The following is a 27,692-nucleotide window of genomic DNA, read 5'->3' as shown; positions in this document are numbered from 1 at the left end:
GAAGACAGAGAGAAGCACTGAAAGAACGAGTTGAGAGAGTAGTCGATAAGGCCTTTGCTTTGAAGTGGAAGATTTTCAGTTTGAATAGAAATAGAATGAAGACTATTGACCAAATGGTGTTGTACATGACGAGACCAAACTGGATGAAAAGATTAGTGACTAGAAGTAACTTTTGCAGTTCTTAGTGGAGAATGGATACATACTTCTACTACAGAGCCTTTCTTTAATGAGGAAAGCTATCTCCAGGATAACAGATTAGTTCATGCTATTGAGGAAAGAGGACGATGTTATGAAATGAAGAATGGCATTCCTATAGCGAAAGAGGGGATGGTACCTAGAAATGTAGAACACGTTCTTGCAGAAGAGATACAGGGAAGGCTTAGTCAAGCCCGGTATACAAATGGAATTGTAGGAGTGTTTGTAGTATTCAACAGCAGTCCATTAATATACTAAGGACATTTCTACATATCTTTTCATGGCGAAATTTAAAACAACAAAAGAAGCCCTTTACAGGCATGGGATCCTTGCAAGGTCAGAAAGCAGACACATGTGGAGGGATGCTCACTAGCTTGTTTATCAAAGAAAGTGTGCCAGAGCCCTATTCATCATCTCAGGATGTAAGCTGTACCCCTCTCAACAATGTGAGCTTTAGTTAGGAGGCTGTACTATGTGAAAATCAATGCTTTATGTTTAGGTGCAATGAATAGAGCACTTTTGCATGGTGCTGTGGCAGAAGTAGAAAAGGTTTGAGATGATGTACAGTTTTGTTTCTTTTGTCCAGAACAGGACTCTATGGAAAATGAAGAGTTGATAACAGGAGGAGTTGCAGAACAGGAAACAGGTATTATAGTTGATAGCTTGGAAGAAGAGATTAATAAATGTAACACAGTGTACTCTGAAAAACCAGAGTATTCCTGTATATGTTGTTGACACACTCACTACAAGATTAAAAAACTGAGGGCCATATGTACAAGGACTAGCGATAACTGCTGCTAATGCTAGTTAGCGTCAGTTTTCTCCTTGCCATGTACCGCTGAAAACTATTGCCTTGTTAGGGACATGTGTACAAGACATCGCTACATGGTGATAGTTTCAGGGATCAGTGGTGAAAACTGCTGGTAATATTAGCGTGATTGCGATAGGAATTCCGTTGTTAGTGGGTGAAAACTAACAAAAGGCCCATTAGCGGCACAAAAAAGCACATTATTCAGCCCAAAGTGAGGTTTTTTTGCCTCTATAGCCAAAAATAGCCTATCAGTCGACCTCCAATGAAAAATAGGCAAAAAAAGAATGGAATGCAGAATGGAGCAGCGAGGGCCAAGTGCAGCACAGATCAACAACCCCCTCACGCCCCCCAACATCCAGGATGACCAGCCAGAGTCCCTGGGGAAGAGGAAATTCAGGACTACATCCATGAAAAGAGGTGCATCGTGGTTCAACACCAGTGATGCATCACTTCCCATTACGCACTCTTCGCAACACCATGGCATCTGAAACCTTGAAAGCGCGGACAGTCCCCGGGGCCCGGAGGCCTCGCTGGTCCTGCATCTGGAGACTGGATGCCTAGCTGGTCCTGCGTCTGGAGCCTCGATGCCCCACTGGTCCTGTGTCTGGAGCCTGGATGCCTCGCGGGTCCTGCGTCTGGAACCTGGATGCCTCACTGGCCCTCCGTCTGGAGCCTGGATGCCTGGATGCCTGGCTGGTCCTGCGACTGGAGCCTGGAGTGGGATGCAGAGGTGCTGTGGAGTCAAAGATCTGTGGCAGTAGACATTAAGGCTCGGTGATTGCCCTTACCTGGTGTTGAAGTCTGAGAGGTCGCATGGAGACATGTTGCAGACCTGTGTGAGAAGACTGCCTTGAGCCCCTTGGAGCTGTGAATGGTAGAGGTGCTCCTGCGCACCAACGTAGGGAGGTCTGTATCGCATACTACAACCCACCACTACACCGGGGTGCATGGAGGGGATTACAAACGGTGGGCGGCGCCTCTCTGTATCACAGGCCAGATGAAGTTGCACTGGCTGGATGCTGTGGAGGGTGTTGCCCCTGAGCTGCGCCAAACTGGTGGGGCGGGCGCTCTGCAACTTCATGCCTAGGGGGGCCTTCTTCATCACCACCTCCCAGACAGGCTTTAGTGTATTGGGGCTGGGTGGGTGCACTCTGAGAGTGCTTTGATGTCTGCACTGGGGGCACATTTGGTGTCCCTGTGCATGATCCAGCTCAAACCGGTTACAGGGGCTACCAGTGTCTGCTCTGGCACAAAACTGGACAAAGGATATGGGTGTAGCCACCCCTCTGTCCTGACCCTCCCATAGGTGGGTCCCCAGAGTTTGTCCCACCCCTTCCTTGGGTATAAAGTAGGAACCCCTGGCTACAGGACTTTAGATTTAACTGGACGAAACTCTGCTACAGAATCCCAGAACTTCTACTATCTACACTACGATGGATGACCGAAGAATCTCCCTTAGAGTAAAGGAGTTACTCCCCTGCAAGGCAGGCACCAAAGACCCATCTGTCTGGTTTGCATCGACACAGCTCCTGAAGGACTCTGAAGATTTAGCAACACAGGAGGTGGGTTCCCAAGCTTCCCCGAGGCCGACCTGAGCTCTCAGCAAACCTGAGACCCGTAGCCCTAGTGGGGACTGTGGAACCAGAACCCCGGAAACACTTGTACAACAAGAACGCGTCTGGAATTTCTTACGCGCAACGGAGCAATTACATCGGAGGTCATCAGGCACAAGTTACAATTGGTAGTTGATATTTAAAAAAAATGCAATATGCTTCCAAAACGTAAAATGTGAGTGATTATATTCTTTGGTAATTAGATTTGTGCTTGAACGCTGTTCTCTTCTAAGCCAGTTGGGTTGATTAATTGTATTAACATCATATCACCATTTTACTTAAGACAACATGCAATTTGAAGCACCAGATAAATTTTTACAAAAAAAAGGTGATCCTCCTATTCCCTGGCCGAGATGGAAAGAGGAGTTTTTTACATACATGAAAGCTATTGATGGGGAGCGTATGGGTGCAGAGAGGAAAAAGAGCATTTTGCTGCACTGTTTGGGATCTGAAGGACAAGAAATTTTTAGAGCGCTACCCCAGATAGTACCACAATTGGGTGAAGGTGACAATATGAATACATATGTGGAAGCTCTAACTAGATTGGAGAAAAGATGTAAACCTACTTCAAATATCGCTGTAAACCGATTTAAATTTTATACAAGGTCACAAAAGGATGTCGAATCTTTTGATGATTTTTTAACTTCCCTAAGGTCTTTGAGTTTACATTGTAACTTAGGAAATATGACGGATGAAATGATTCGTGATCAGATTATTGTCCATGTCAAGGACAAAAAAACTCAGGAGAAGTTATGGGTCATGGGTAATCCCAATTTGGATGAAGCGATCGCTGTAGCGAAATCCACTGAGCTTTCAGAAAAATGGATGGTGGTGGTTAGTTCTAATCCTAACAAACAGTCTACAGAAGAGGACATTTGTGTGGTGTGGTCAAACCAAAGAACGAACCTAAACTTGATACGCAGCAAGGGAAATCTCAACCTAAATTTGGTGTCAGTAAAAAATATGAACCATCGACTAATGTCATTGCATGTTATAGATGTGGAAGCAGAGCTCATATTGCTTCTTTCCAAGGATGTCCTGCGATATTTAGGGAATGTAAAATTTGTGGTAGGAAAGGACATTTCAGCAATGTGTGCAGAGACAGACGTTATAATATTTACACACGCACCTCGACTTCCAGCAGCTCAGACAATTACAAAGTTACTAGTGTAAATGATATTCAAGAATCCAACAGAGGGCATGTGGTGTCTATATTACAGTATGGTACAGGGAAGGAAAAGTCCATGAGTTCTCCTAAATGTCTGTTTCAAATTTGTGGAGTGGATGTAGATCTCATGGTGGACTCAGGTTCGCCATGGACTATCATAACTGCACAATATTTCAATGAAAGGTTGCAAAATGTATGTGATTACAATGAATTACAACAATCTGATGTATATGCTGAAAGTTTTGATGGATCAAAAATTGAGATGGAAGGTTTTATCAGGGTTCCACTGCACTTTGGGGGAAGAAGTTCAGTTATCAAATTGTATATTGCTATAAAAGGGGTAAATGTCCTTGGATGGCGTGACCAGTGGAAGTTGGGTGTAACCCTTAACCCACGTGCTGAAAATCCAGTTTCACTGTGTGACGATTCACTAATGGGTAAAGTAGCCACACTTAACATTGACATGGAAAATTTAGAGAGGGAAAACAGATTAGTTAAAAAATATGACAAAGTGTTCTGTGATAGGTTAGGAAAACTGAGGAATTTCACACATAAAATAGTGTTGAAAGACAACGCCCTGCCGGTTAAGCAAAAATTAAGGGGTGTTCCTATCAATATTAGAGACGAACTCAAAGAAATGCTTAAAGATTTGTTGGATGAAAACATCATTGAACCGATTGAATCGTCTGAGTGGGTTTCTCCCATAGTTTTGGTGCGAAAACCTGACCAAAAGTTGCGTGTGTGCGTTGATTTAAGAGCATTAAACTCTAATATTGTCATAGATTGCCACCCTCTACCTAACATTAATGAGTTAGTTTCACTATTTGATGGTGCACAAGTATTTTCTACGTTGGATTTGAGGTCGGCTTACCACCAAATTGAGCTTGCAGAGGAGTCTAAAAAACGTACTGCTTTCATTACCCCAGTAGGGCTGTACCAATATAGGAGAATGCCTTTTGGTTTAGCGTCAGCGGCCTCTGTTTTTCAAAGGGTAATGTTCCAGATTTTCAGAGACATTGATACATATGTCAAATGTTTTCAGGATGACATATTGATTTTCTCTAAAAATGTAGTAGAGCATGATGTACATCTCAATGAGGTGTGCAAAAGACTTGAGAGTAATGGTTTTACTCTTAAGGCGCACAAGTGCAATCTATTCAAATCGCCGGTTGAGTATTTGGGGCATACCTTATCAGGTGAGGGTTTAATACCTAAAAAATCAAATGTGGAAGCCATCTTAAATGCCCCTGCTCCCACAAACAGAGATCAATTATTATCATTTTCAGGTATGTGTGAATACTACAGTAAGTTTGTTGAAAATTTTGCCACTAAAATGGAGCCTTTGAGAATGTTATTAAGGCTTAGGGCTAACTATGAATGGAAAGAGGAACAACAAAATGCGTTTGCAGCAATCAAAAATGACATTATTAATGCTCCCACTTTAAAGCCGTTTCGCACAAGAAAGGAATGTATTAGAACGGTTGATGCCAGCTTATATGGTTTGGGCGCTGTACTATCCCAAAGTGATGGCAAATATGAATGGAATGTAGCATTTGCTTCAAAAACTTTGAATGAAACTGAACGCAAGTATGCAGTCATTGAGCGTGAATTACTTGCATGTGTATGGGGTGTGGAACACTATAGGATTTATGTGTGGGGCAGCAAATTTGTTTTGAGAACAGATCATAAACCACTTGTCAATATATTGTCAAGAGGGGGTGGATGGAACTCTACAGCTAGAATTGCCCGACTATCTTCAAGACTTTAGGAATACAATTTTACCGTTGAGTATGTTCCTGGAAAAAAAAATGTAACGGCAGATTGTTTATCACGTCTGCCGTGTAAAGAGGATGATTGTAAAGTAAAAATGGTTAAGGAATGCGATTTTGTTCTGGGTGTTAATGATGTTGTGCCTCCACAATATCACGATATCACTGAACAAAATTGGAAAGAGTCTCAGATCAATGATGATAGGTGGGTAGGTCTTATGAAATGTGTGAATGAAGGTTGGCCCATTAAGAGCAAAGTGAGTCCAGATTTGTTGCCTTTTTACAATGTGGCAGATGAGTTGTTCTGTGAGGGAGAGTTTGTATTCAAAGCGGGTAAGTGTATTCCGCCAAAAGGAATGCAGGAACTGATTCTCAAATTGGCACATAAGACACATCCCGGCATTTCATCTATGAAAAGGTTAATTAGAACATACTTTTGGTGGCCTGGAATGGACAGATTTATTGATCGGATTGTTAGGGAATGTCAGGACTGTTGTTCCAGTGACAAAATGCTAAGAATACAGGTACCACCTCTAAAAATGGTAGATTGGCCTACTGAACCGTGGCAAAAGGTGGCCTTTGATATTTCAGGTCCTTTTAATATGTTACCTGAAAATTCCCGTTTTGCTTTGGTTATTATTGATTACCATTCTAAATGGCCTGAAGTAAAATTTGTTCCACAAGCAAATACTAATGCGGTCATAAATTTCTTCAAGGAGATTTTTTCAAGAGAAGGGTGTCCTTCTACATTGATTTCGGACAATGGGGTGCAACTTATTTTGAATGAAATGGAGAGTTTTATTAAGGCTTGTAACATTACTCACGAGCTGACCTCATTGTATGAACCACATGAAAATGGCCAAGTTGAACGTTTTAACCGTGTTCTTAAGGGCTTCGTCATGGAGGCTGTAAAACAAAAAGGTGATTGGTTAAGTGTGGTTAGAGAACAGTTGTGGGTTTACCGCATCACGCCACACTCTACGACGGAAATCAGTCCGTTCAAATTACTGAAGGGAAGAAATCCTGCTTCGAGTGTTTGTCCTTGGTGGTTCAGAGGAAAGTGTAAAAACTTGTTTGAAAGTGATGAAGGTGTGCATGTTACTGCAAAGAGAGTAGAATGTAAGCAAAACAAAACAAAGTTGTGGTATGATAACAAATGGAAAACCAAGGAACATTCTTTCAGACCTGGAGATTGGGTAAGAATATTAAGGCCGGGCATTTTAGGCAAAGGCGTAAACAAATATGGCAGGCCAATAAAAATAAAGAAAACCTTTAAAAATAGCGTGTTAACGCAAGATGGTAAAGTTTGGAATACTGTTAGACCCGGCCCTCGTAACATAGCTAGACCTGACCCCTGCACCTCACACAGCCCCCAAACCCACGGCCTAGCCGATCCTTCCCACCAGAACTCGCACGCACCCAACCCGGACTTCCCCATCCGTGGCCTTCTGCCCTTCGGCCACACCGGGCCCGCGTGCCCACTTCATGCAACAAGATGGCCGCCCGGCTTCAGCGCGACCCTGGCCTAGAGGCGCCACTCCGGCTGGAGGACATCACACTCCCCTTGGGATGAGAGAGGGAGGAGCAGTTTCTATCACACCTCTGCGCTTCCCTGGGACGGTGGGTTTCGATCGACCTGCCGGCCTCCCCGAGGGCTGGCTCCACGCCTGCTGGGTGTCTGGGACTCCTCCCGACCCGGCCCTGAAAGGATCAAAAGACAATGGCAGGAAACCCCCAACAAGCGACCCCCAGGTGACAAGACCCCTGCCTGCACAGGCTCCGGACATCAAAGAGGGGTCGCCCTATAACAAGGAGTGCTCTGGGACTGTCCGGCAGATTCGCCTTGGAACACCTGAGCCCTGCTGAGTGACTCGCGGCTCCCTGAAGATCGTAAGACCACCGAACTTGTGCTTGAGCCCTGCTGAGTGACTCGCGGCTCCCTGAAGATCGTAAGACCTCCGAACTTGTGCTTGAGCCCTGCTGAGTGACTCGCGGCTCCCTGAAGATCGTAAGACCTCCGAACTTGTGCTTGAGCCCTGCTGAGTGACTCGCGGCTCCCTGAAGATCGTAAGACCTCCGAACTTGTGCTTGAGCCCTGCTGAGTGACTCGCGGCTCCTCGAAGATCGTAAGACCACCGAACTTGTAACCAAGCCCTGCTGAGCGACTCGCGGCTCCCACAGACTCCCTTGGTCCCGCCGGACCCCACGACGACAACCGTATCCCCCAGCTCGAGGATTGTGAGCTGTGCGACGGGTACGCTCCTGCATTTGATCCACATCCCCAAAGACTGTCCCGCTACCTCCTACTCCCCTCCAAGACTTTGAGAGCCCACGCTCTGCTTGTATATATTTGCTGTGCTGATCATAAAGATCCTACTACTCCAATCTGATAAAGATTTGCTCATAAGAACTCCTCGTGTGGTGTCTCTCTGTCGTGTGGTGCCGAGTGTGCGATCCTAGATACGAGGTTCCTCCTCTGAGGAGTCTCCCGCCAGTGCCCGGCTACGATACCTCGAGGGTGGGTCTCAGGGCAGTCAGGGCCCCCTCCGGGCCCCTCTGAGGTCGCCTTCTAACATTGGTGGCAAGCGACGGGATTCGGGCCCATAATCTAGAGATCGTACCGTGAACAGCTGACGCACTACCGACAAAGATGGCAGAAGGAAACACCGGGGTTCTCATAGAAAACGACACCAGTACCGTGTTCCAGGTGGAACAGCTGGAAGAGTACACTCACAAAGAACTAAAACAATTCTGTAAGGAACTCAGAATCGCTACCACTGGTCTCAACACCAAAGAAGATATGCAAAAGGCACTGAAAGCTTGGGTGGATTCTGGAGCCTCCCGGCCGGAAGGAGCGGGGGAGCCCCACGACGAAGCTGGACCCTCCCAAGGAGAACGCAGCAGCAACCAGGTGCAAGGCTTCGTACCAGACGGGGGCCTATCCCCAGAGGAACTCGCAGACAGAGAAAAAAGTCGCCATCACAAGCTCGAATTAGCCAAACTCAAAATCTAGGGCGAGCTGAAATTGGTCGAGAAAAAGCTAGCAGTAGAACAATTGCGAGTACAAGGAGAACTAGAAGAGAAGAAACTCCAACGAGAACACGAGGGAAAGAGACTTCAACTGGAACATGAACGCAGCCTGAAGGAAATAGAACTGAGAGCGAGAAACGAAGAAACGCGGCCCCCGGGGAACCGGGAGGCGGCCGCCCCAACGGAACAGAAGGTCCAGATCCCCAAGGATGTGGTCAAAGAATATTACAAAAATGATGACATTCAGCAGTGGTTCCGGGCCTACGAGGTCGCCATGACCTCCCATCGGGTCCCACAGAAGGATTAGGGGGCTGGGTTGTGGGGACGATTCCTAAGCGAAGGGAGAGACACCCTGCTCGACCTACCCACCTCCATGCAAACATCCTATGAACACATGAAAGCGGCCCTCCTCAGAAGGTACGGCCTCACCCCGGAGATGTACCGCCAGCGGTTCCAGGACTGCAGGAAGATCCCGGGTACCACCTGGGTGGAATATGCGAATTTCTTCAGCCGCGCCTTCGATGGATGGATCAAGGGCAGCAAGGTAACCACCCTGGAAGAACTAACAGACCTTATGTTGTGGGAACACCTGGCGGCCAACTGCTTTGTGGAACTCCGCCAGCATCTGCTTGATAGCAAGCTCACGGACCCAAGAAAGCTGGCTGTCGAGGCGGATCGCTGGACCAACACCCGGGTCTCCCGGGGCCCTGTAGGAGAGTACCCCCGAGCCAGTCAGGGACCACCCCGCCAGAGAGGGGGGGGAAACCAGGGAGGGCAGAGAGAGTCCCAGGCTAGTCCCCCGAAGTCCCAACCTCCACCTTTCCCAGCACCCCCACCAGCTGTATCCGGCCCCCCCCTTAGACGGGGGCACTGGGTAACCATCACTTGTTTCCGTTGCCAGAAGCCCGGGCATTACGCCAACGACCCTGAATGCCCCATGGCCCCACGCACCACCCAGGCAGCACCCCCTGCTAGACAGATAGCCAATGTAGCCCTAGGGGAGGAGGTTGAGGAGGTCGAGGAGTGGGAACCCGCCGCTATGGCCCTAGTGTCCTTAGGAGATAGAGAGATGGTCCCTGGGAGCCTCCTGCCCTCTAACACAAAGAAATATGGGCAGCTATTCACGATCAATGGCCACCAAGTAGAAGCCCTCCGTGACACCGGGGCCAGCATCACCGGTGTCCTTAGCCATTTAGTACACGAAGACCAGGTCCTCCCCAACGTCTTTTGTCCTGTCATTTCAGCCGACAACACAGAAAGCCTATGTAAGGTAGCCCTGGTGCCCTTTGAGTGGGGAGGGGTGGTCGGTAAACTGAAGGTTGCAGTGAGAACCTCCCAACCCGTCGATTGTCTCCTGGGGAACGACCTGGAAAGTTCCCCCTGGGGACAAGTTGAGCGCAAGACCCATCTAGGGATGATGGGCCTCCCTGAGTGGGTGTGCGCCACCACTCGATCCATGGCGGCTCGACTGACCCCCCTGAGGGAAGTCGACGACGCCCCGACCCCTGACGATAGGATGGTCCTAGCCGAGGGTCCCCCCATGTCCCCACCAGAAGAGTCGATCGCCAGTGACGAACCCCCGCCTTCCGACTCCACCCCAGTCACCGAGTTCGGCGATCTGCCCGAATTAGCCCAGTGGCGCCACGAGGGGGGCCCCTCCCGAGAAGAGTTCTGCCGAGAGCAGGCTACCTGTCCCTCCCTGGATGGGCCCCGTCAACAGGCAGAGGCCCAGGCTGCAGGCGACCAGACGGGGGCGCACCGGGTGTATTGGGAGAATGACCTCCTGTACAGCGAACAGAAGTCGGTGGAGCTAGGGTCCGGCTGGGTGCTGGTGGTGCCCCTACGCTTCCGAAGCCTCCTCCTGGGCTTGGCCCACGATGTCCCCCTCGCAGGCCACTTGGGCCAGGACAAAACGTACAGTCGCCTCGTGACCCACTTTTACTGGCCCAGAATGAGAGCAGATGTAGGAGCCCACTGCAAGTCCTGTCCCACGTGCCAGGCCAGTGGAAAAAGCGGAGGGAAGAGCAAGGCTCCCCTCCAACCCTTCCCTGTCATCAGTACCCCTTTTGAGCGGGTCGGGATCGACATTGTAGGGCCCCTGGACCCCCCAACTTCCCAAGGGCACCGGTTCATCCTCGTCCTGGTGGACCATGCCACCCGTTACCCTGAGGCCATCCCCCTGCGCACGGTCACAGCCCCCGTGGTGGGCCGGGCGTTGATGGGAATCTTCTCCCGCATGGGTTTCCCCTGTGAGGTCGTGAGCGATCGCGGTACCAACTTTATCTCCCGGTACATGAAGTCCTTATGGCAACAATGCGGGGTGTCCTATAAGTTCACCACCCCGTACCACCCCCAAGGGAACGGCCTGGTAGAGCGGTTTAACCGTACTCTGAAGGGGATGATCGCGGGCCTGGAAGAGCCCCTCCGGCGTAAGTGGGACATCCTGCTCCCCTGCCTCCTATTCGCATACCGCGAAGTTCCCCAGAAATCCTTGGGGTTCAGCCCCTTTGAGTTACTCTACAGGCACCCCATCAGGGGGCCCCTCAGCCTGGTCAAGGAAGGCTGGGAGGCGGTGCCTCGAGGCCCCCCCCGAGATGTGTTCAGTTACGTCCTGACCCTCCGAAATCAGACTAGAAGGTTCCGAGAGATGGCCGAGGCCAACCTGGAGGCGAGTCAGGAGGAGATGAAGCACTGATACGACCAGAACGCCACTCTGGTCGAGTTTCAGCTGGGCCAGCAGGTATGGGTCATGGCCCCCGTGAAACCCTGCGCCCTCCAGGATAAATGGACCGGGCCCTTCAAAGTGGTTGAGCGGAAGAGCCAGGTCACGTACTTGGTGGACGTCCAGTCCCCCCGGGACCCCCTCCGGGTCCTCCACGTGAACCGCCTCAAGCCCCACTTTGTGCGAACGGAGCTGAGCCTCCTGCTGGCCACTGATGATGGGTCCGAGGAGGAGTCAGATCCTCTCCCCGATCTCCTGTGCACCAAAGAGAAGGACGGCTCCGTATAGGGAGTGAACCTCTCCCCGTCTCTCACTCCCCAGCAGCGTGAGGATTGCCGCCAGCTCCTAGGGCAGTTTCCGGACCTTTTCTCCCTGGTCCCCGAGGTCACCGACTGGTGTGTCCATGATGTGGATACCGGGGACAGCCTACCAGTGAGACACCGAGCCTACCGAGTCCCTGATCGGGTCCGGTCCTGTATCCAAGCCGAAGTCTCGAAAATGTTGACCCTCGGCGTGATCGAACCCTCGGACAGCCCCTGGGCCAGCCCCGTGGTCCTGGTCCCAAAAGCAGCTGCCCCCGGGGTCGCACCAGAACTCCGCTTCTGCGTGGACTACCGGGGACTCAATGAAGTCACCCGAGCCGATGCCCACCCCATTCCCCGAGCCGACGAGCTCATTGACCGGCTCGGGGCTGCTCGGTTCCTCAGCACCTTCGATCTCACCTGCGGCTACTGGCAAATTGCGCTCACAGAAGGAGCCAAGGAGCGGTCCGCCTTCTCCACCCCGGATGGGCACTATCGCTTTCGCGTGATGCCCTTCGGGATGAAAAATGCCCTGGCCACCTTTCAGCGACTGGTAAATAGAGTCCTGGCCGGGCTGGAAAAATTCAGTGCCGCATATCTCGACGATATCGCAGTTTTTAGCTCTGAGTGGAGTGAGCACCTCCAGCACCTTTGGAGGGTGCTGACCGCCCTGCGCCAGGCAGACCTCACCGTGAAAGCCAGCAAGTGCCAGATTGGGCAAGGTTCGGTAACCTACCTGGGGCACCAGGTCGGAAGCGGGCAGGTCGCCCCTCTACAGCCCAAAATCGACGCCATCCTAGCCTGGGAACCCCCCACTACCCAAACGGAGGTCCGAGCCTTTCTGGGCCTCACGGGCTACTACCGGAGGTTCATCCGGAATTACGGCAGCCTGGTTGGTCCCCTCACGGGACTCACGTCCAAAAAGCAGCCCAAGAAGGTGCAATGGTCCCCTGCCTGCCAAGAGGCGTTCGAGGCCCTGAAAGCGGCCATGTGTACTGCCCCCGTCCTCCAGGCCCCCGACTACTCCAAAGAATTTGTGGTACAAACTGATGCCTCCGAGCATGGCATCGGGGCAGTCCTCTCCCAGGTGAATGACCAAGGCCTAGACCAGCCCGTAGCCTTCCTCAGCCGAAGGCTATTGCCCAGGGAACAGAGATGGAGCACCATCGAGCGAGAGGCATTCGCCGTAGTCTGGGCCCTCAAGAAACTACGCCCTTACCTGTTCGGCACCCATTTTAAGGTCCAAACCGACCATCGCCCCTTGCGATGGCTCATGCAGATGCGAGGAGAAAACCCCAAGCTACTGCGGTGGTCAATCTCCCTCCAGGGGATGGATTTCACCGTGGAACATCGCCCTGGGACTGACCACGCCAACGCCGATGGCCTCTCCCGGTTCTTCCGCCTCAGCGAAGAGAACCCCCAAGAAGATGGGTAGTTCTCTCCAGCTTTCAGCTGGGGGGGACGCATGTTAGACCCGGCCCTCATAACATAGCTAGACCTGACCCCTGCACCTCACACAGCCCCCAAACCCACGGCCTAGCCGATCCTTCCCACCAGAACTCGCACGCACCCAACCCGGACTTCCCCGTCCGTGGCCTTCTGCCCTTCGGCCACACCGGGCCCGCGTGCCCACTTCATGCAACAAGATGGCCGCCCGGCCCCAGCGCGACCCTGGCCTAGAGGCACCACTCCGGCTGGAGGACATCCCGCTCCCCTTGGGATGAGAGAGGGAGGAGCAGTTTCTATCACACCTCTGCGCTTCCCTGGGACGGTGGGTTTCGATCGACCTGCCGGCCTCCCCGAGGGCTGGCTCCACGCCTGCTGGGTGTCTGGGAATCCTCCCGACCCGGCCCTGAAAGGATCAAAAGACAATGGCAGGAAACCCCCAACAAGCGACCCCCAGGTGACAAGACCCCTGCCTGCACAGGCTCCGGACATCAAAGAGGGGTCGCCCTATAACAAGGAGTGCTCTGGGACTGTCCGGCAGATTCGTCTTGGAACACCTGAGCCCTGCTGAGTGACTCGCGGCTCCCTGAAGATCGTAAGACCTCCGAACTTGTGCTTGAGCCCTGCTGAGTGACTCGTGGCTCCCTGAAGATCGTAAGACCTCCGAACTTGTGCTTGAGCCCTGCTGAGTGACTCGCGGCTCCTTGAAGATCGTAAGACCTCCGAACTTGTGCTTGAGCCCTGCTGAGTGACTCGCGGCTCCTCGAAGATCGTAAGACCACCGAACTTGTAACCGAGCCCTGCTGAGCGACTCGCGGCTCCCACAGACTCCCTTGGTCCCGCCGGGCCCCACGACGACAACCGTATCCCCCAGCTCGAGGATTGTGAGCTGTGCGACGGGTACGCTCCTGCATTTGATCCACATCCCCAAAGACTGTCCCGCTACCTCCTACTCCCCTCCAAGACTTTGAGAGCCCACGCTCTGCTTGTATATATTTGCTGTGCTGATCATAAAGATCCTACTACTCCAATCTGATAAAGATTTGCTCGTAAGAACTCCTCGTGTGGTGTCTCTCTGTCGTGTGGTGCCGAGTGTGCGATCCTAGATAAGAGGTTCCTCCTCTGAGGAGTCTCCCGCCAGTGCCCGGCTACGATACCTCGAGGGTGGGTCTCAGGGCAGTCAGGGCCCCCTCCGGGCCCCTCTGAGGTCGCCTTCTAACAAATACTAGGAGAGTTGCTAAATGTCCTGTCCAATTATCTTCTGGTGAAGTTACACATAAGGATAGTGTCCACAGGTATGATGATCAAATAAATGGACGCACTTATGAATCTGTGGCGTCAAGGGTTAAGTCTGATACACGTATCAGAAATGCTCCTGCTTGGCGTGATGATTTTGTATAATTCTGTTTATTGCTTTCTTTAATATGGGGGATGTGTTACATTCCATGTTATAATTTAAATGCTGTTTTGATATTTATGCTTGGTGTCTTTAAATGTATGCGACATGTGTATCTTTGCTTGGGGTTCTAAGTTCTTTCAGAACTTTCTTGATGTATCATTCCACTTGGTTGAGGCTGTTGTCTCTGTCCTTCAACTAATATGGATGCATGTAGCCGTGCTGGAATAAAGTTTCATATTTAAGAAATTCCTGGATCTTTGGATTTAATAACCGTGCACATTTGCAGCAGCATATGCTTTTTGGCGATCCCTGAGGCTGTGATTTGGACTACTTGTAGTCCTCGCCCGAGCAGTGTTTCCACTGAAGTTTACTGGCCTACACACACCGAGTGTTCCATGGGCTGGTACTGTGTGATTCCTCTCGAGGTCCCTTCACGATCCCTGGTCCGTCGACTGGTGGGTCCTTGAGAAGGCAACTCTAAGTTTAATTGGGCTTACCTGGTTGCTCCAGGCGTGCCCTGACTCTCCATCGCTTGGGGAGCCCCTGGACCTTGCTGGTCCTCACCAAAGCATCTTTTTTCTGACCTCGTGGGTTGCAGTTGCCAAGGCTTATTGGTGTTCAATCCGGACACTGACCCCCCAGCACTCGACATTCTTCATGGGACAGCTCACCTCTGGACTTTGGTAATCCTCGACGTCTCCTGGTCCCCGTGGCTGCAGAATCAAGCTTCACCTCTTCATACCTGAAGCACCCGACATCGGTGGGCATTCATCTATCATGCCCCTAGTCACTGGCAAGTGACCCAGACTCTGCCCCCTCTGCTTTCAGGTTCTTTACAGCTCCGATCCAGGCTTTGATCACACCGTACACTTTTCCTCATCCCGGCAGCCGCACTTTGCAGCACAACAACGATTCCCGACACCATTTGACACCTATGCACCCGGCTTCCCTGGGTGAGGTAACACGGGTACTCCGGTGCCCTTTAAGTCTAAAAGGGTTTGCTCAAAGTCCTCTCCTCAGTGTTCTTAATCTTTAAAATTCCAACCGTGACTTTACGATAGAATAATACGGAGCTCGTGGCTGTGTTCTCACACTGCACATGTCCCCCGTGGGTCCTCTGTGTCACTACCTTGGGTGGTTCTTTGGGGTCCCAGCGATTCTACGTGCTCTAGGCACTGTGTCTAGTCAAGTCGTGGTTGTTATACCACTTTCTTAATGTATGGTTTGGTCTCCCCCTGAGGCCCACTGTGTATTGTGCTATTTACTGTCGTTCTAGTACTGTGATATTGTGTAACAGGTTCTCTAACCTCATAAAGAGGTTAATAGAGAGTTTTTACAAATAAATACATATATTTTATATATACCTTGTGTGGTTCTCCTTTCATTAGTGATTCAAGAGGTTATAATCTGGTAAACCGAGCTGCTTTGCACTCCATCAAGACTTATCCTGAAGGCTGCTCTCCATGGCTACCACTAGGATAGTTTCAATAAAGGTTGTCTTAAACCTATTCATCAATAAGGGTTGTTTGGACTGGTACAAGGTGCCCACTATAACTAGTGGACAGCATATCCCAAGGCTAACTTCTCACATTAAACGTCAATGTTCACAGCATATTTCCATGATTGTACGGTAAGTATAAAAAAGTTAAAAAATGCCTTGCTGCGTTTTCTTCTGCAGGTGAAGCTTGAAGTGGGAAAAACGTACGATCCCGCTACATTGTCGCAAGAGTCGCATGGGAATTTACTGAGTGACCCTGCCATACGGTCTTTGCTTGATGTCGCTAGAGTCTCGCGATCTCAATTGCATAGGGAGAGAAAAGAGTGTGTATTACTACAGTACAAATGCTCCTAACTGGTTAAAATCACCAGAAAGCACTACAAATAAAGCAGAAGTTGTAAATGTTAATAATTAAGCTAAAATAAAAGCTCATTAGACCATTAAAAGGGGGTTATGGTACATGTAGTACACGTACTTTGAAAGAGACACATTTGTTGTGTGCAGAATGCAAGAGTGATGATACATTTGGGTCAATCAATAGTTGACATTCCCTCAACAAAATAAAATAAAAACTGTGATGTGATTAGCTACAAGGCTTGAGTGTTCAGATACTTATATCCTATGACACCTGAGACTGCACTTGGTTATTTGGAGATGAAGGAAGTGTTATCTCTTTCACTTGTGCTCAGCAGTGGTCATTTAATTTTTGAGTAAAGAAGGTCTGTTTATTCAGCTATCTTCAAAGTATGGAGTCTGCTACTAATTATTTAAATGATATATTTAGAAACTAGTTTCAATATCTTTCTCATTTACAAGAGTCCCAATAATTTGGATGTTTAAAATGCCAAATATAAATGAACAGTGCTTGTATTGAGCCTTAGCTGATCCTATCTTTGATGTTGTTGAATTCATAGGTGGCCATACTTTTGTTTTGCGATATTTGGGCCCGATTCACAGAACTAACTTAAGACAAAATCCTGAACTTACTACCATTTTGGTATTCACTGAAGGCACTTACTCATTTTGGTATTCACTGAAGGCACTTACTCATTTCGGTATTCACAGAAGTTAGGAGTCCTAACTTTAGGACTCCTAAATGCCTTCTGTGAATACCGAAAGTCTTAATTTTAGGATTTTTCTCAGTTTAGGAGTAGTAAAGTTAGGAGTCCTAACTTTAGGACTCCTAAATGCCTTCTGTAAATACCGAAAGTCTTAAATCTAGGATTTTTCTCAGTTTAGGAGTAGTAAAGTTAGGAGTCCTAACTTTACTACTCCTAAACTGAGAAAAACCCTAACTTTAAGACTTTGAGTATTCACAGAAGGCATTCAGGAGTCCTAAAGTTAGGACGCCTAACTTCTGTGAGTACTGAAATGAGTAAGTGCCTTCTGTGAATACCAAAATGGTAGTAAGTTTAGGATTTTGTCTTAAGTTAGTTCTGTGAATAGGGCCCTAGGTGTCTTCCAGGAATGGGTGATGCATATTCCAATTATTGTATTTATTACATATATTTCTGGACAGTGGGCCTCCTAAACATAGTCAGGAAAGTGTGTTCACTAATATTATGGTGTTTGAAGGGGAGAGACTTTCTCAATGATGGTTACAGTACCTAGATATGAGTCAGTAGAGAAGTGTCACCTAAGAGTATATAATGGCATACAAATGAAGAATTAACCTTGTGTAGAATACTAATGTAAGAATATAATGTATGAGAGTGTACTGCAGAGATTGTATACTCTACTATGATCGGAACAACAGGGCATAGTGATTCTGTGATGCAAGTTTCATAGAGCTATACATCGTAGTGATGTGTTAGTGTTGAGGCAGTGTTTCCAAACTCCATTAACTGTGTTTACTGGAAAGTAAGGTGTTTGGAGAAAGTGTGCTTGCTCACTATCACCCTTATGCATCAAGCCAAAATCCAGTCGGTAAAATACCGATTCGGTAATAGCTCCCGGTATTGTGTGAAAAATACCCAATCCCAATGCATCAACCCAAAACCCGAGCAAATAACGAATCGCTAAATAAATAACCTCGAACATACCGAATCGCTAATACCCAAAATGCTAATTTACCGAATCGCTAAATACCGAATTCGCAATTACCGAAATCACTATTAGCTCCCGGAAATTGCCAATAGCAAATACCGATTCGCACCCCAATGCAACAAAACTCGCTAATAACGAAAATCCCAAAAATCGCTATTTTGCCAGAGCTAAATAAGGGGAATCAAAACCTGGAGGTAAAGTCACAAAAAAAAAATAAAAAAAATTTAAAAAAAATTCCTACATGTGCAAATGATTGAGGCAATCACTAAACCCTTAAATTTGGCCCAGGAGACCCTGTTGGCTCCCACAAAATGGCTGCCCTCTACGTGCTTGCAAGGAGGATGCGGATCAATGCAGCAGGACAGCGCAGGAGAAGGGTCCAGGAGCGAGTGTTCAGACTGCGCATAACCCTGCTCGGCCAGAATGAGGACGAGGTGTACCAGAAATATCGCCTCAATCGCGCTATGATCATGCGCCTGATTGCAGACCTGGAACCATTACTGCAGCACCAGACCCACCGGACAAATGCAATCCCTGCGCACGTTCAGGTACTATGCAGCCTGCACCTACTGGCCTCAGGGAGTTTCCAGGGGGTAATTGCGGTTGCCGGAGGTGTTTCGCAAAGCGCACTGTCACGCTTCTTCCAAAAATTCCTAGATGCCATGCTGACAATGCTCCACAGACACATCAGCTTCCCCACAACCCCACAGCAGTTGGACCGCACCAAACAGGCATTCTACCAGGTGGCACAATTTCCACATGTGATTGGATGCATCGACTGCACGCATATCCCCATATGCCCTCCGTCAGCAAATGAGTACCTTTTCAGGAACCGCAAGTCATACCACTCGATCAACGTGCAGGTTGTGTGCGATGCCAACAACATCATAACGGACCTAGTGGCACAATTCCCAGGGAGCACACACGACTCATACATCTTCCGCAACAGTGGAATGCACAGGCGACTACTCAATGGCGAATTTGGAGAGGGACTCCTGTTAGGTAAGTAGAACTACGCTTCCCCACACCAACACCACACATGTATGTACATCACCAATGCTAAGTCTATGCTTCTATTTTCTAGGTGACAGTGCTTACGCCCTGCGGGAATACATACTAACCCCATACCTAAATCCAGCAACCCCGCAGGAACATCGCTACAACGCTGCACACATCAGCACGAGGAATGTGATAGAGCGGACTTTTGGGATTCTCAAGAGCCGCTTCCGTATCCTCCACAAGACTGGCGGCGCAATGCTATACCAACCAGACACATGCTGTCGAATAATTGCTGTATGTGCAATGCTGCACAACATTGCCACCAGAAGGGGGATACCCATGGAGGTGGACAGGGATGACGACCCCCAGGCTGACCAACCACCCGCCCAACGACGACCGGCACACATCCCAAACACAGCAGAGGGCCATAGGAGGCGGACAGACATAACGCAAAATCATTTTTGACCCTGGGTAAAATGAGACATTACAAGTTGGTGTTGGGTGCAACTGTTTAATGCACAGTAGCACTGAGGATTGTGCAACAGAACTAGCATTGTGAATCATGCTCCGATTGCATAAATGTAAATAAAAGGTTCCTTAAAGTCAGGCCTGTGCAAACAGAATAATTGGATGGCCATGGTTGCTCCACCATGGACCTGCAGCATGTCCAATTTTCTAGTGCCGCTTGCCACGTACACCAAGCCTCCGCTCAGGTGCATCCAAACCCTCACCACGGCCTGTCCCCGTGGAGGCACGCGAACTTCGGCGCCTGGTGCTGGCCGCTGCCAGTGACACGCTGCTGACACTGGAGGCAGCCTCACTGGTGTCATCCCCTCCCAATGCTGCAGCACTGCATGTGCTGCTCTGAAGTTGTTCCACAGCAGTGGTGATGTGTCTCAGTGACTTGGCAACATCACCGCAGAAGTGCCCAAGGTCCACCTGCAGGGAGACTGTGCGGCGTGCCAACACAGCGGTGCAGTTGCTGTGCCGTTGTATGGCCTTGGTAGCGGCGGCAGAACGCAACATTAGCTGCCGGTTACTCCTCCTCTGGGACTCATGGCCCTCCCTGATGGCACGGGTGAGCTCACGTACCTCCTCCCTGAGCTGAGCATTGCCATCAGCAACCGCAGTGGTCTGGTCCCTGACCGCCGTGCCCATGTCCCTGACCGCGGAGCCCATGTCGGTGACTGCTGCAGTCATGGCGCGCATCTCCCTCGCTAGGCGCACGATGTTGCAGCTGATGCTAGCCACATGTCTTCCCTGCAGGTTCTGTGTGCGCAGCATCCTCTCCTCAATTGCAGAGGTTGTTGGGACATCCTGGTCAGCTGAGGAGACGGAACTGCGACGGGCCCTGTGACGCCGTGCGTGTCTTGAGCCTCCATGTGGTGCAGCAGGTGGTGTGGATGTGCGCTGCGTGGGTGCCAATTGCGGGGGGGGGGTTGCCATCTCCTGCAAGGGCGCAACTTGGTGCCTGTGCCTCTGCGGTATTGTGGCTGTACTGGCTGCAGGCTGGCTTGCTGGTGCCGTTGCTTGTGGCGCAGGTGGTGGTGCCTTGGCTTGTGGCGCAGGTGCCTTGGCTTGTGGCACTGGTGCTGGTGCCGATGATTGTGGCGCTGGTGGAGGTGGTGCTGGTGGGGTGGCAGGTGTTGGCGGTGCATGCGCATCCTGCACAGTCTCCTGGTCTGACTCCACGGGTGTCTCAGATATGATCAGCTGGTCGCTGTCGTCAGAGTCCCCAGGTGATGCATCTGTGTGTGAAACAGTGCATGATTAGTGGGATGATTACACCTACATAGTGTTGTACCCATCAATGTCCCTCTGTGGTCCAACAAATGAACAGTCTACAGCCATGTACAAAATATGTGTTGTGTGAGGATTTACGCCTGTGCCTGCACTCTGGGCTGACTAGACTACAACTCCCAAGATGCAGTAGTGTCATGTGTGGAACTGTCTGTGCCAGAGCTGCAGACACAGTGAGATTGGGCTGGGGGCATGGGTATGGATTTACGCTATGCTGGGTGTGGCACAGGCATGCATCTTACCTTGGGCACTTGTGGCTGCGCCGGACGTGTCCATCTGGATCACCCCCACGACGGCTTCCCGCTCTATCGTCCCTTCCACAAGGTCCTCCAGGGCTGTGTTGGATGGTGCAGTGCTTGTTCCGCCTCCAGTCCTTCTTGCCTCCCGGAGCCTCTCAGCAATCCTCTCTTTTGCGCGCTTCCGGAGGTCATACCACCGTTTTTTGAGATCGTCGATGCTGCGGCTAGTGACGCCAACCGCATTGACCCTCTCACGGATGCGCTGCCAGATGCGCCGCTTCTCGGTCTCAGGCACCTTGAGGGACAGCTTGCCAAAGAGGCGGTCGTGTTTGCTGGACACTCCCTCGATGAGGTACTCCAGCTCCCTGTCTGAAAACTTCTTCTTGCGCTTGCGTGCAGATTCAGCGCTGGATGGCACTTCCTGCGACATGATGGATGTGTGCTGTGACTGGCAGAATCTGTGTGGCCTCACTCTGCACAGCCTGTCCTTCTTTCCAGCTCCTGTCTGCTCCTCTGTCGAGGCTATGTGGGTGGGGCAGCAGTATTTCCTGGTTGGTGATGTCATCAGCCTGTTCCCGGAGCGACGCGGCAATTTGCGATTTCGCTATTACCGATTCGGTAATTGCTAATTCGGTATTACCGAACTCTCTATTAGCCAAATCGGTATTACCGAACTCGCTATTTGCTAGTGGGGCCGTTTGCGTGCCCCGCTATTAAGGAATGTAAATTTAGCGATTTTTAAGGAATCGCTAAATTTAACCGAATCTGTTGATGCATGCCAATTACCGATTCCTTAATGGCGATTCCTTATTTTTCGCTATTAAGGAATCGGTATTAGTTTGGTTGATGCATATGCCCCATTGACATTAAACTGAAGCATTCATGCTATCTGAAAATGCATGAGATATAGTCAAAGCTAGGTGAAAATGCACCATATCTAATCTTCAGGCTGAAAAAATGTGTTGTGTTCAGTGCTGTAATTAGAGAAGGTTCTGTTCTAAAAACAATTATATGTGGTTCACTCAGAGAAACGTTCTTTGTAATGAGATGAGTTTCTAACAAAAGCCTTTTACACCCGGTATTTAACACGTGGAGCGGTCTCAGCAGAGAGGCCATGCTGTTAGTTAAGCCCTTCACAACAACTGTTTAACTTGCAGAGGTGTCAGGAGGGATGCTGGGCTGTTATAGAACCGAACTATTCAGTCTGTAAACACTTGTATAAGAAGCAGTTACTCTTTCTTGAAACAATAACACAACCAAACTCTACCCTGTTTAAATAGGGTAGGAAAGGGCCTTATCTAACCCCTTCTGCACCAACTCTCCCCTCTCTTCAGAGGCATTAGTAGAGACCTTGCTGTAGGTGAACGCCTGTGTGCCCAAGTTCTCTCAGGGGAGATGGCTCTGTACAGGGCAGGATCACTCAATAAAGCCAAGCAATAGGCAGTGCAGGCTTCTTAGGAGGGAGGGAATGTTCTGACAGAGGTGAGCCAATCCCTCTGTATACAACTGTACCTAAAACCTCTGAGTTTACATCAGCGTTTAGTATTCCCTCTCTTCCCTCTGATGCAATGGAGTAGCAGAGGGGCTAGTGTTTGTCTGAGGCCTTGTATATACACCCTTTGTCCTGTTCACAGATATCACTAGACAGCTTGCTGTTTATAAAGGTGTATATAACACAAGAGACACTAGTTATTTTTTTGCAGGAATTGTGCACAGGAACAAAACTATGCTTGGGACCATAGAAAATCATCATCGGGACTGAGTCTCCATACCCAATCAGTACCTATGAGGCAGACTCTGACAAGCTTCTAGTGCCTCACCTGCTCTCCTAACCATTCCAGAGGCAAGGGATTTGGCAACCAGAACACAACACTCCTGACCCTCTCAGGGATCGTGGTAGCAGGTCAGACACTCATACGTGTCCACAATAAACAGAAAAGAGACACAAAGGAATTTAACAATATTTATTTAAACGATCATGCTCTAATATGCAACATCTGCGCCACAATTAGAAAACAGATGCATGTTAATATTGTCAGTAACATAGCCAAAAGTTTGTATACAATAAAATGCCCAGTCTAATTAGCAGACAAATTTGCTTAAACCCAGTCTCTCTACTAAAACTGAGTATTTATAGGATACGGATCTCTGAGTGCAGTGGCCGACCCCGTACGACAGCATGAACAGATTTTTGTTCTACATCCCAGGTGACATAACCTCACGCCTCATGTCCTTCACTCAGAGTGCAAGTCCATGGTGTGTTCCTAGTTATCTGATAAAACATGTGCGTTCAAAAAACAGCAGCTTGGTTGCTTGATTTTGTCTAGGTGCTTGTGTCCGACCACAAAGAATAACAATGAACATTGTTATTTGACCTTGCCTAAGCTGTTCAAACTATATCCTAGGAAAAGAACAAAATACAAAAACATGTGCTGGATATGGGTGAAAATGTAATGTGGCAGAAAAGAAGCGTGCTATGTAGTAACATGTGCAAAGCAAAGGTGGCCTACAACATGCATAGTTAGGCTAACTTAGGGAAAACAGCAACGGGCTGTGTATGAGAAAAAGACAACTCCAACTTTGGTCCTGGAAATAACACAACAAATAAATGCATAATTCAAATATAATTATAAGATAAGCAAATCCAAAGCATGTCTACGGAGCTATATACGGAGCTATATTATGCAGATGAAATGGAAAGATCACAAATCTGTGAATAATATTGTGTCAATTTGGAAGAAACAATCAATTAATAGTACCTTGGAGGTATCCAGGATGTCACTCACAAATTCAAAGATCAGGAGCTCCAAAATGGAGTTTGTCTCCACATAGGACCATTGATTGACAGCCCGGGTCACAAGTTCCAAAGAACAGACATCTAAAGCTGAGATGGACACGGGGTAACCTTCATCTGTGTCGGTGGGGCCAGTATTTGGTAATCCAGGTGCCAATGCACATCTCTGCACAAAATGGAGTGGAGTGGCTCATGCTGTGTATCGTGCCGAAGCCATAAACACAAAGAACAGCTCTGATAATGAGTCGATAAAGGACTCATTAGCAGTTCTATGTCCATGGGAATAGGTGTCTGCAAACCCAGGCAAGTATCCATAGCCCATTCGAAAGGGGCCCAGAGGCAGTAAAACACAGGTTACATGCAGATAAACCAGGCAGGTCAGAATGTTAGAGGCCAGTCAAGGTCCAGTTCTTGAAGACACAACATTCCAAAGAATTTTAGCTTGTGCTCACGGCACCGTTGTAGGGTTGGTAATTCCAGAGGGCTTGCCAATGGAACAGTCATTGTTGAGAAGCAAAAACAGATTCCAAATGCCACAAATGAAGAATAACAGCCACAAAAATCCTCCAAATGCACTAGAAAAAATGGAATGAATAAAAGCAGGTATGGAAATAACTAACCAGGCCCAAACCTATCATCTTAAAGAAATGCGACAGACTAGCAGTGTTAGAGGCATTAAAAATTCAATGAACTGATTTACAAAAATGTAGGACGAATTCCCTCACCCACCCGTGGGTGGCATGCTTCATCACCAGGTTGCAGTGCACTCCTTTTCTATCTTCTCTTGTTCTGACCCAGGGTGGCTGTTTCATGCTGCTAGCTTCTTGTGTAGGGGAGTCACCCCCTGCTAGTCGTTAAATCTCCTCTGGCCTCCTGTGTGTGTGTATATGATTCCAGACTCCCCCAAAGGATATGATAGCTTTTAGACCAGCTAGCTCACAGTTCTACCATAAGCCCCCCAACAAAACCAAAGAGCAGCTCTCGAACATGACAACCCTTGATCCTTCAGGGATGATGGAAACAGCACAGTACTTTTCGCTCAGTCAATCGCTCTCACTTAGTCTCAGAGATAAACACAGAATAAACGATGGGGATTTTTTCAGTAAGCATCTATTGAACCAGCGTCATTGTAGTGTAAAACATGTTTGCTGTGACAATCATTAGACAGAAACAGATGTATAAGATTACAAGCACCAACAGAGTAAATGAAAAGGTAGAATAAAATGGTGCTTAAACAGTGATATGTGCAGACATATAGACATGTCAGTAATCAAGCATACTCCTACGATGCAAACCCAACCTTAGTGTGCCTAAGTGCACCTCGCATGTATGTGGGTGTAAAAGCTGAGAATCCCCTAGGAAATAGCCAACCCCATTACCTGATGGGAAAGAACGAAGTACCCCTTCATGGTCTCGAGTTGGACACGCCGCAAGGCATGTCAGACCACTGTGTGCTGGAGCTTCTGCGTGCTGGGACCTGAGCATCTTGTGCCAGTGTGAGAGCTTCTCCTCTGTCCATCTAGTATTGGTATGGTTCTTTTATACCATAAAGATAGCCTTTGGGTTCCCTACACAATTGGTGTGTTGTGAGTACAATTATGTAAATAAACCTAAATTAATACCTGCAATTATGCAAAGTAGTTCTTTCGCCCCAGGATGAAAATGACCGTGACTTTTATACAGAGTATGTTAACCCTGTTATGTACATCATGTGCAGGGGACTTTTCTAAGAATCCTCATGCATAATAAATGAGGCTAGTTTCAAGGAAACCTATTGACATTTATTCAGCACATGACTGGGTAAAAGGTCAGTGCTAGAACTGTTATGCAGAGCAAAGTAGGACAAATGTAGGTGAAAGGTCCTTTAGCTTTTAAGGCCTATATTCGGAGAAAATAAATCCCACTCCTCATCCGAAGGTCGATAAGGTCAAATAATGCTAAAATATGCCTGATAAAGAGCATAAAACATTTTCATAAAACCAGTGTCTAAAAACATCTAAAAACATTGTATATGTAAAAACAATGCTATTAAAAGTCAAAAAAGCTCTATAAGTCCACTAAAAAAATGATGATCAGACTGACTGAGCACACTAAAAGCCACGGTACGATGTTTCGCATTACAATTTGGCTTGTTTTGGAAAAAGATGATAATATCAAAATGGGGTAACCCAGTATCCCTCAGAACCTGGGCGGATTATCAAAAATAGTACAAACGGTTCTGTCGGGTAAACAATATTACTTCAAGAAACAAACTTCATTTGTATGCATATACGAACACACATAGAGACCATAAGTAGTTTTTCAAAAAGGCTTTATGAATTGCATCATTCATAAATAACTAATGACAATGGCTGTCAAATGTAAAACACAGTTGTGACAAAGTGGCATAAAGTGACATAAAGTGCTCAGTGCTGTGGTGAAAAGTGCGTAATATATACAGTGTGATTTTTGCAGATACTCATAATTTACAAAGGCCAGTTTAAGCAAATAATCGAAACAATCTGCAGATCGATTGAATCAGTCTTTTGTGCAGAGTATTTCCAACTGATCCTTCAACAAGTGTCGACGTTTCAACCCAAGGTAGCGTTATTCGCTAGTCAATACGGGTCTTCATCAGGACAGGGAGTGACAGCCTATGAAATAGTAAGGAATATGGTCAGGTGCGTTCGAAAGACTGAATGCCGTCTAAAATTGTGCATGCAGGGTGGAGACTCACCAAAAGTAGGAGGCCCAATGTAGCTTGTAGGGCGATATGAAAAGGGGAGGCAAGAGCAGTTGTATCCTGTTCTCCCTGGTTAGGAATCAATTCAAGAAATTAGGATTTTGTAGCCCTGTCGTGGCTAATAAAGTGATCGCGTGATTGAGGAAAGATTGATAGACTCACTTGGTAAATGCGTGAATTCTGTTCAATTGTTTGAACAAATCCGCGTTGGGGATTGATCGTCCTGTGCGGGAATGCGTGAACATAGACAAAGTTTTGTCCTTCAGAGGGACGATTCACTGTCAAGATAAAATAAATGAGCTCAGTCAAGATTTCAAGTTCAACCAGGCAAGGCGGCTGACTCAGGGAGGGGGGGAAGATTTGGCGCGCACTCACCATCTGAGTTAGTCTCGATTCCAGCAAATGCTTCATAATCAGCAGCGCGCAGGCAAGCGTCCTGTCATTCGCGAAGTCTGTCAGCGAGTGTGACAGGCGCTGTCAGTTAAATTGAGAAAAGGGGCGCGTTGGAATTGGCGCGTGCGGCCGCGTCATGTGCCGGTTGCTAAGAAACGCTCGTGACTCCGACCTCTGAGTCCTGATTGGATGTAGTGGCGGATCCGGATTGGCTAGAATGTACGTTGCTAAGGTAACAACGTCAAGCTTTCGTTGCTAGGGGCCCCGGTGTGTGTACTGAGATTGGGGCGACGTCGAAGACGTCAAGCCTTCGTTACTGAAAATTATTAACACAGCGCCGTCCATTTAAGCGCGACCGGTGATAATTAGGAGCGGTCTCGTGATGACTCGCATGATTAAAATCAAAGGGTGAATTGAGTGTCAATCCATGGTTTATCAATTGGATTACGAACATAATGTCAACAAATCCTGCATTAATAGAATTTACGTTAGGAACGAAAACAGGCAAGGCAAGGTGGCACAGTGAGGACTTGTCTACATGTATTCAAATTGTTTACATACATCGGGTGTTAAGAGGCATTAGTGAAGATGATATAATAAACGAATAATAAATAGCTTTTCTGCAAACATTTGGTTCATGTGAACATTTGGGAATGTTGAGATTATGTACATTTAAAAGTTCAACAGAATTGCGGGTGGTTTTGACACATCTGACCTGTGTTATTTCCGTATTTGTGAAATGAATA

The 27,692-nt window shown here is 48.3% G+C and overlaps 1 long non-coding RNA gene across 2 annotated transcripts in view; it reads left to right on the top strand.

Annotated features, from left to right (window-relative positions):
• LOC146808599 (uncharacterized) overlaps nt 1-27,692 on the top strand; it is a 110,140-nt gene that overhangs the window by 19,530 nt on the left and 62,918 nt on the right. For both annotated transcript variants that reach the window (XR_014967579.1, XR_014967578.1), the window contains exon 4: nt 782-841. This is a non-coding gene — a long non-coding RNA (uncharacterized LOC146808599). The remainder of the gene's footprint in view (nt 1-781; nt 842-27,692) is intronic.

The sequence above is a fragment of the Triturus cristatus genome, chromosome 8 (assembly GCF_964204655.1).
Source record: "Triturus cristatus chromosome 8, aTriCri1.1, whole genome shotgun sequence".
Taxonomy (NCBI): Eukaryota; Metazoa; Chordata; class Amphibia; order Caudata; family Salamandridae; genus Triturus; species Triturus cristatus.
This window is presented reverse-complemented; position numbering and strand designations above follow the sequence as displayed.